Below are 10329 nucleotides of genomic sequence, written 5' to 3'. Positions count from 1 at the left end.
CGCCAAGTTCAATGGCCGCACACATAAATTTCCACATGCTCATACTTAGAGTACACGTATAAAAACAAAAACGCTGTGCTGTTAATTAACAAAATGGCGCATACGTCTTCAAATGCTTTCCAAGTCAAGACAGAGTGGCTGCAAAGTGCTAAAAAGGAACATACACACACGTTGACACGTTTGCATACAGAAAAACACACACACGTAGCAGAACCACTTAAACTACTCTAACCCTTGTCTGCCTGTCTCTATGTCTAAAAAACAGTGCACACAAACACACACACACACACACACACACATGCACACACACACACGGAACCCCAACTCTACTTTACTCTACTCTTACCTACACTCCACTCTCCTCTCCTACAGGAACAGGCCCCCCCGAGAGCTCATTTTCCAAAACAGCGCCATGCTGTCAGCGTAAAAAAATGATATTCTTGCTCCGCGTCTGAGCCAGCGCTTTTAATGAGAAACATCTGCATCTGCAGCAGGCCCCCCCCCTCTCTCAACTTCCTTTCCCCCAGAAACAGCATAGTCAATACCCATCTCTCTCTCTCTCTCTCTCTCTCTCTCTCTCTCTCTCTCTCTCTCTCTCTCTCTCTCTCTCTCTCTCTCAACTTCCTTTCCCCCAGAAACAGCATAGCCTGCCTCCCTGGTTTCTCAGTACTGCACTGAAGCGTTGCAGGAGAGAGGGGGGGGGGTCTGTCTATGGCTACCAAGGGGACCATAACACTAACTCACTCACTATACTACGCTCCGGACGCCCAACAAACTCACGCCAAAGATGCAGACACAGACTGAGTCTGCCTGCCTACAGCGGAGCACTACGACTACTGCTACTACTGCTGCTATGCATGCTATGGTCTGAACGTCCAACAAATGATGCAGACTTAAACTGACTGCTTACAACGCACTACTCGTACAACTACTACGTTCCTAGCATGCATGCTACAGTCTGGATGTCCAACAAACTATTGTCAAAAATGCAGACGCAGAGTGAGATTCCCTGAGACTGCCTACATCAGCGTGTTACTACTGCTACTACTGCTGCTGCTACCACGCATGTTTACTACGTGACTGACATAAGTGTACCATTTTCAAGCAGTGACGGTAGCTCCGAGGCATTGTTACTAGGGCGAACCCGTGCTGAAAACAAAACCTTAGCTGTCTAGGAGGAGAGCATCGGAATGTCCCAAAAGGTCTAACAGGGTGAACACAGTAAGTCTAGAAGTGTTACTTCAACACCTGGAGAGACTAGGAGCAACACTGTCAGTGTTAAAATTGATCATCTAAGTGTTGATTTAACACTGGTAAACTTAGTGCAAAAGAGAAGGTTAGCGATGAGAGGAGATTAGCAAAGAGGATGCTGTCACTCACCTGGGTGTCTCTTGAACTCTATTTGCTTCCAAACATAAAAGATGTAGTGGGGTCTGCCGGGGCATCACATCTTCAGTGTGGGGATTGGCTGAGGGTAGGGGAAGGAGGGTCCTCACAAACATCAGGACCAATCAGGATTCAGTCCTTTAAAAAAAAAATAGAGAGGAAAAAAAGACATACCGGTAAAAACCTACATCTGGTTTGGTGACACACATTGATATATAAAAAGCGTTTGATTTGCTGCAGCATTCTAGACTCGAGACAAGAGAACTGAATTCGATGTCTCAGCATTGCTGTAAAAAGAAAACGTCCATTTCCAAAATGCTGCAGCACTACCACGAAACAAATGGTTGAATTTTCCTGAACTTGCATTTGCTGATAAATGTGGCATAACATTAAAATGTCACTGCTAATCCATTCATCTTTATGAAACCCACTAAGAGTTATTCCTGACCCAGCAGGGTGCCTGTGCTAGTGTGCCTGTGCCATGCTGGCCCCTTTAATCTGGTTCTGCGCACAGTGACAGTGATGTGCTGTTGAGAGGTAGACTAGATGGCCCTGGCAGGCGACTGCTCTTCTGCAGAGCAGACTAGGTAGCCTACTACAGCGGCAGGCAGGCAGCGTTGCTGCTTGTAATTAAAATTGCAGAAGCCCTCTCATCTGTGAATGTGGGTCTCTGTGCTACCACCACCACCACCACCACTGTGGCTACTGCGCTTACTGTCTTTCTCTCTCTCTCTCTCTCTCTCTTGCTGTGTATGTGTCTCTCTACCTCTACCTCACTCGTTCTCTCTGTCTGCCTCTCCCTCTCTCTCAATCTATCTACTCCCTCTTTCACACACTCACTCTATTCATCTCTCTGTCATATTTTCCCCGTTCGTCTCTCTCTCTCTCTCTCTCTCTCTCTCTCTCTCTCTCTCTCTCTCTCTCACAATATATAGTATATATATCCATCTTTCTCCACTTCACAACACCGCTGGGACAGGCACACGTCGAGAGGAGAGCAAGCGCTGCTTTCAAGATAAACTGTTTCGCATGTAGCAATGTGCCAACACGTTCGCTCCACCACGGTGCCACTGCTCTACAGCTAGATGCAATGCTGCTCCAGATTAGCCTACTTTAAAGCATCGTCTGCTGCCCTACTACACTACACCACACCATACAACACATCACAGACCACCACCCTAATGGCATTATTATTACATTTGGCCAGAGTCAAAGCCACGTCAATTACATTGGTATTACATTGCCCAGATGTTCCGTGGGGAGTTTTGCCTATAGCTCCACATACATCGTTGCTTGGTTCCAAGTCTGAGCAGAGGTCTCACGCGCACACACACACACACACACACACACACACACACACACACACACACACACACACACACACACACACACACACACACACACACACACGGGTTCATCTCTAGGCTCAGGGTAGCTCTGTTCTCCTTTCCAAAGTAGCCTCCTCCACCATCCCCCCGTCCACACGCCCACCCCCATAGACCCTTCCCCTGGGGGCTTTGCTCTCTTTCCCACCACCCTCTCCATGCAGTGTCTTTTTTCGCTCCTTCTCCGGGCAGACTGCAGGTCGTATGAATTATGAATTCCGATAATGCAGAGAAAGAGAGAGAGAGCGAGAGCGAAAAAGAAAGACCCCGAGCTTACCGGATAGGCCCCCTGCCACACAGCGCACCAGTTGGGCGCCGTACCGCTCACACATGCCGGGGCAAAAAGTAGGACAAGATGGCAGGGTGCCATGATGGCAGAGAGATAGAGAGAACAAGAAAGAGAGGACAGAAAGAAAGAAAGAACGAGAAGAGAATGCAAGAATGAGAAGAGAAGAGGGACGAGAAGAAAGAAGGGCACAAAAGGGTAGAGAAAGAACAACAAGAGAAGAAGAGAGAGGACATAAATAGACAAAGTGCAAGAGAACGAGAGGAGGGAGGGGGGTAGCAGAAAAAGGGAAGGAGAGAATGTGAAAAAGGGGATTGCAGCAGGCAGACTAAGCGGAAGTGGTGGAGAGGAGGAGAAGAGTGTGATGTGGTGAAAACCACAGGCGCAGCGAAAAGGGAGCCGGGTGAAAAAAAAGAAGAGAAGATGAGGAAGAAGACGAAGAGGAGGGAGAGAAAAGAAAAGGAAAGGGAGAAGGGGAGAAGAGGAGAGGAGAGGATGGGAGGTGGGGCCCAGTGTAAGGGGTCACAAGAGGAGGACGTGAAGGGGGGAAAGAGACGGGAAGAAAAAACAAATCCCTTCCCTGGGTGGGAAGTAATGAGCATGTAGCCAATGGAGAAGAAGCAAGGGATGAAAAGAGGGAAAAAAGAAAAAAAAGAAAAGGAAGGGGGTGAACGCCAACCCCAACTACTAGAGAGAGAACATGGCTGCATTCAAGTAGAGATTCTAGCAAAACTGCACGCAGCAAAGTTTGCACAGTTACACTCTCAGAAATAAAGGTACAGAACTCGCTGTGGCAGTACCCTCAAGGGGAGTACCATTGCATCGCTTGGGTGGTAGACTACCTCAGAAAAGAGGTGACAGATGCACATTGGTCGACATTGCAAGAAACTAAACGCACCTCTTTTTTGGGGCACCAATCAAGCGACGCATTTTTTAATAGCTGAAATACAGTAGTTTGAGCAATACAAATACCAGTAAATGTGGAAACTGGCCGAAATTCTCCTTTACACTCTTGAAGTTGATCTTGCCCTCTCTAAGTGTTAAAGTAGCACTGCAGAATTGACAGTTTTCCACTGAGCTGTGAGTCACACATCTGCCAGAAACCTCTCACCCAATTGAACAAACACACACATCCAATGGACATTGGCTGAGACGGAGCATGATTCTGTCATTGCTTTAGCTGATAACGGTCACTTCCACCTCGACATGGAGGGGACACTGGGGCGATTCTCGACCACGGTGCAATCAATTCCTTTCTAAAGCAGCTGGACTTGATGGGTCTCCGTGTTTGTTTGGGGTTTTTTTGTCTTCCAGACTGCAGCTCTATTTGAGTCCAGAGGTTTGCTGTTATCTGCGCACTGGAGTGAGGCGATCTAATCTGACTCAGAATTGAATTGCTGATGAATTACCAGGCCTGTGCATGCGTGGCTGCTGCTCCTCAAAACTGTCACGGTGCAAATCTGACGGGTGTAGGGGAAAAAAAAATCAAATTTGTGTCAGCCGCAAGAAGATAAGTCAGATAAGGTCGCGGAATAGGAAGTAAAGAGTCTATTGAGATTATTTGACACAATCTGTAATCTTCAAGGACCACTTTATTGTTTTTGTCTGAACTCCTCAGCAAGACTTTGTTTGTAGAGACAAGAGGAAGGAATGTTGTTGATGCTTTTGTGTGCAAACAATCACTCTTAAGACATCTACTCACTGATGCTCTTTTCCTTTTGGAGTTAATCTTCAACCACACCGACATTCTTGCTTCTCCCTCACACATGGCATGTGGATACGCACGCACGCACGCACACATGCAAGCACGCACTCACACTAGGGCTGGGCGATATGGGAAAAAAAAACATATCACGATATGGATTACTTTATATCACGATAACGATATATATCACGATATAGCACAATTACATACGTTTTCAGTTATTCTCTTTATTTGCTCTTTACTTTTTCATGTCGCAAAACAACCTTTCTTTAAAATTGATATTTTTATTCTTATTTTTACAGTTACATTAACGTATAATGTGTATTGTCACACCATGAAATGTAATGAAATTATATTTAATTGTATAAAATTGATCAAATTGCTATCACGATAAACGATATAAGAGAAAGGTCACGATATACACTTTTATATCACGATAACGATATATCGTCATATTGCCCAGCCCTAACGCACACATACATGCTCAAACACTCAAACACACACACACACACACACACACACACACACACACACACACACACACACACACACACACACACACACACACACACTTCCAAACTGCTGCAGGATAGGGTACCAATTTACTCTCTTTTAATCACATCACACAACATGAAACATCTTATTACACTTTGTTTTCCTTCATCTTCCTAGCAGTTCTTTATCCATCTTCGTCTCCATCATTCTTTCCCTTATGAAAGAACTAAACCAAACAAAACACAAAGACACACAAAGGCATTTGCTAGCGACCACACCGTGTCTTTTTGTTTCGTTTTTCGGGGCCCAGACGGAAAGTGTGTGGAATCGGAGTTGACGTGCCATGCGTGCGAAGGCTCTTTGGCAACTGCACCAGGCTGCTTTGTGCTCAAATCTAATTTAACCTTTTGAGCTTCCAGCCTGACTGGGTCTCATCTTGCCACATTAGGCAGCAGCCAAGGTCTGGAGGACACTGGAGGAGAGCCCTCAGACGTGTACACTTCACCCCGAGACGTGTGCACCGCGTTCAGCTTACTCAGGTGATGATGGGCAGGGGCCACCATGCAGAACAGACTCTGGGCAGGGGGCAATCATCACTGGCCTAGCCTAGCCTTCACATATATGGCCACATTGGCTATTTGCATGCTTATGTTCAGACTCAAAGGAATTTAATTCAGTCCAGCCAAATCACAGTTTGCCTGCTCCCTCTCTCTCTGTCTGTCGCTCTTGTCTGTCTCTCGATGACTACACAGAATCTCTCGCTCTCTCTCTCTCTCTCTCTCTCGCTCTCTCTCTCTCTCTTCTTTTTCCCTTTCTTTCTTTCTTTCTTTCTTTCTTTCTTTCTTTTCTTTCTTTCTTTCTTTCTTTCTTCTTTTCTTAAATGTCTCTTTTCCTTGGGACAATGCGCGTCACGGTTTCTGTTATTTTCACTTCACTGATGAGAAACTGCCTAAATGAGCATATTCTCTGACCGTAAAAAAGAGAGACAAAAGCAGACTTGCTTTCACTACGCTTCCCCCCGGGGCTTTGGTTTGAGCATTTCGCTCTTGATCGAACCACGAGAGTTTGCACGAACATTGTTCTTTATAAGCTTTCCACATCTGTTTCGACTACAAGGCCGTAGACCAGGGGTATCAAACATACGGCCCGCGGGCCGCATCCGGCCCGCGGGAGGGTTCCATCCAGCCCGGATGTAAAAAAAAAAAAAAAAAAAATTTTTTTTTTTTTTTTTTTTTAGTTTTTTTTTATTTTTATTTTTATTTTTTTTAATGAAATAACCGAAATACGCAATTACGGCCCTCGGGGCAAAATCGAAACCTGCATGACATTAACCCAATGGTCCCTCTGTTACACTGTAACTTACATATGTAGTAAAGTGCACATCACACTTCTATTATAAATAGTGAATTTGTACTGTAACAGGCATTTCATAAAGCTCATATATTATAGACCTCATATATAGAGATAAAATGTTAATACTTCTTATTCGTATTGTATTGGCATTGGTTGTAATTAAATAATAAATATAATAGGATTTGTATTGGTTCCTATTAAGCTCAAACTGGAAACGGGATGTTAGAATGCGTGAAAATGCAGGAAATTACATATAAGAAATACAAAATCTTCTGGGGGTAAACCCCCAGACCCCCTGCAAAAATGAGCTGTCCCATATTTAATTAATTGCCGGTTGCCAATGAATGAATGAAGTCAAGGAAATTTTACATAGGATTATCAGTATTGCATTGCTTTCTACATATTCAACACACTTAAAACGTGATAGTACTGAACACTAATCCTCTGCTTTACGTTTTTTTTTTTTTTATGTTACTAATGCGGCCCGCTTGAGGTCCACATGGGTTGTATGCGGCCCCCGGACCAAAATGAGTTTGACACCCCTGCCGTAGACCGTATTACATCTTTACAGCAAAAATGTTTAGTATCAGAAATACTTAGTCCATATTACACAAACAAATCAGTTGCATAATACAGAGCAGACAACAACAATCCTGTTGCATGACAAGAGAGAGATGATTTATTTATTTCATTCTTTGAATCCGTTTCACAAAAGCAACAGCTGGCTGTCGTTGCTTTTTAATGTCTGTAACTCTTTTTGGGTCCCTTCTTCTTCTTCTTCTTCAGGCCTATAACTCTAATTAAATCAGCAGTCTCTTTCTGCTTTCCGCCCGTCCCTTCAGTCCATTAGTGTAATACAGATGGAACCTTCTGCACGCCTTTCAATTCAATTGTGCCTGTTGCAACAATGGCCACCACCGATTGCACGGCTCCCAGTGTACTTTTAAATCTGTCAAGCGACCCACTCAGGTTAATCGTCTGCTGTATCCATTTCATTTCTTGACATGACGCAGAAGAGTCACATGGGGGTAATTGCTGTGATGCTGTGAAATGTACCACTGCCCAATTTCCTATTATTATGAATTTGGACTCTACTTCTTCTTCTTCTTCATCTTCTTCTTCTTCTTCTTCTTCTTCTTCTTCTTCTTCTTCTTCTTCTTCATCTTCTTCTTCTTCTTCTTCTTCTTCTTCTTCTTCTTCTTCTTCTTCTTATTATTATTATTATTATTATGAGGGGGGGGGGGTGTACTAAAATGGTGTGATACTATGCAATGCCTGGGTTTATGGAGGACTGCAAGTTCATTTCTTCATTTCTGCTCTCAATGGTTTGGGGTTTGAAACTAAGATCTTCTAGTGTTATCTCATTTCATAGATTATGCCGGCTTCTAAATGGATCTAGAACACCACACAGGAGACCATGTGCGTGCGCACGGCCTGCTGGTATTCCAGAAGTGTTTAAGAATCCTTTGCATTCTAAAAGCCATACCACACCAAAAGCTCTGTGATGTGGTGGACCTCTACCTTTGTCTTGTGGACAGTGAAACAGAGAGAGAGAGAGGGGGGGGGGGGCAGGGACACTGATAACTAAATTGAGCCAAAGATATTCATCAATACATATAACAAACACTGTGACACTTTGATAGATATTCTATATGGTAGCATGGCACAGCAAAAACACACACAGTACACAGTCCGTCAATATGGTGCAGACATGAAAGCCGCATGACCATGTCCACGTCCACTTCTCACAGCATGCTATAACTCCATGGGCACATGATTGAATGATAAAATGAATAAATGAAATTGATTACAGAGAGGCTGGCAGGCATTCGGGCAGGCAGGCAGGCAGGCTGATGGATGCCTGTGGACGAGGAGTGTAGGGCTGTTGGTGGTGTTGCCAGTTATTCCTGATGTGCGAGTATTGCCTGACCGTGGGCCTGTCCTGCCTCACACACAGCAGTCGCTACACAAGGCAGAGCTTGCCCTCGCTCAGAGCACAGCAACAGCTCTATCACATGGCCCTCATTCATATCTGAGTCATCCGACAGAGCCTTGAGCTAACACACACACACACACACACACACACACACACACACACACACACACACACACACACACACACACACACACGCATCGTCATGCAGACAGGCAAGCTGGCAGGTGCGTGCACGCGCACGCGCACGCACACACACACACACACACACACACACACACACACACACACACACACACACACACACACACACGCCCACCAAAACACACCGCGACACAATGACTGCTTTCAGTCAGGGGGTGTGTGTCTGTAGGCATGTGTGTGTATACATGTGTAAGTACATGTGAATGCCTTTCAGAGATGTCTTTTGGCTATATGTGACCTATTCAAACAAATCCAGCACACAAATAAAATTACCATCAAATCATACTACAATGCAAAACGTGTATCATGACTACTCCCATGATGACTAGGCTACTGCATATGACGACTGCCTGTTGGTGAGCAGTGTGAATCAGACCTCCACCCACACCTCAAATAACACTGAATCTCATTCAATGACGTTTTACTACTGACTGTCAGAGAGAGAGAGAGAGAGAGAGAGAGAGAGAGAGAGAGAGAGAGAGAGAGAGAGAGAGAGAGAGAGAGAGAGAGAGAGAGAGGGGGGGAGAGAGAGAGAGAGAGAGAGAGAGAGAGAGAGAGAGAGAGAATAGGCCCAATACAATAAATAAAAAAGACCACTCCTGTGTGTTGGTGAATGCCAGACTTCATTTCGATCCGTTCTTGATTGCCTAAATGGCGATAGGCGGTGGTTCTACTAGTAGGCTACTGACCAAGGCACAATGAGCTTGCCCGGAGGCTTGCATATTTAGGGCTCGCGTGCATGGCATGCTTGCGCCGATCGCCCAGATTATAGCCTATGTCCATTATGGTCGGCATCAGAAACATTAAATGTCCTAGCTAATGCAATGTTTAAATGCTTCGATATTTTTCATCACAAACACGTTCAATAATGACAAAATTGCTCACATTAATTGCACTTGGCCTAATTAAATGCATGCCTTTGGATTTGGAAAGGTGGGATTTCCATCCGGTTGTCATTAAGATTTCCCCCCTTAAAAGACACGTCATGTCTGGAAACATCATGGTCTATTGTTCAAAAATCATGAACAATATGCGCTTTCAATTGAGCATCACAATATTGCCATGCAATTGAAGCGATGAAGTCATGCTAGATTACCCGGTAAACAAAGGAAAAAATGGTCAGTCCATTGAGGTTTCCTCCTTTAATCTTAATCCGATTTATATCTCCAGCATGTCATCGACGGGAAGACGGCTGGATAGGTTACGCATCAATGCAGTCGGAACCATCTCAAGATGGGGAAAAAAACATGCTGCTCAAGCGCGGCGCCATGACCCAAATATATGTGCGATGCAAGGTGCAATCGGTAGCCTATATGCTGTCGGCCTGTCGCCTGCCATCCATTGACAGTGTTAATAGCTTTCACATAACGAGAGCAGAGACGCAAAACTCACCTCGTGGTTCTGTCACGGGAAGCGCTGGGGGTGTGGACCTGGCTCGGTCCGATTCGGATGAAGAATGGACACAGTTGCGAAAAACGCTTCCACTGGTGTTCCAATAAATCCGTGCGGGACAGGGCGTGCGTCGGGGTGAGTGTTTGGGCTGGATGCTGTCAGTGTGCAAGGAGAGGACCGCTCTGCTCTA

At 45.0% G+C, this 10329-nt stretch overlaps 1 protein-coding gene across 3 annotated transcripts in view; it reads right to left on the bottom strand.

Annotated features, from left to right (window-relative positions):
• The window catches only part of frmpd1b (FERM and PDZ domain containing 1b), a 48622-nt gene extending 38293 nt beyond the window's left edge, over positions 1 to 10329 (bottom strand). The window contains exons 1-2 of one of the 3 annotated variants that reach the window (XM_063188695.1): positions 10140 to 10329; positions 1381 to 1524 (exon numbers count right to left, since the gene is read on the bottom strand). The gene's annotated coding sequence lies outside the window, so the exon portion shown is untranslated. Of the gene's footprint in view, positions 1 to 1380; positions 1525 to 3048; positions 3295 to 9843; positions 9896 to 10139 lie in introns of those variants that run through there. The other 2 variants (XM_063188696.1, XM_063188697.1) reach the window with 2 other exon arrangements.

The sequence above is a fragment of the Engraulis encrasicolus genome, chromosome 22 (genome assembly GCF_034702125.1).
Source record: "Engraulis encrasicolus isolate BLACKSEA-1 chromosome 22, IST_EnEncr_1.0, whole genome shotgun sequence".
In the NCBI taxonomy this organism is placed as follows: domain Eukaryota; kingdom Metazoa; phylum Chordata; class Actinopteri; order Clupeiformes; family Engraulidae; genus Engraulis; species Engraulis encrasicolus.
The sequence above is the reverse complement of the archived record's forward strand: the minus strand, read 5'-3'. Positions and strand labels throughout refer to the sequence as shown.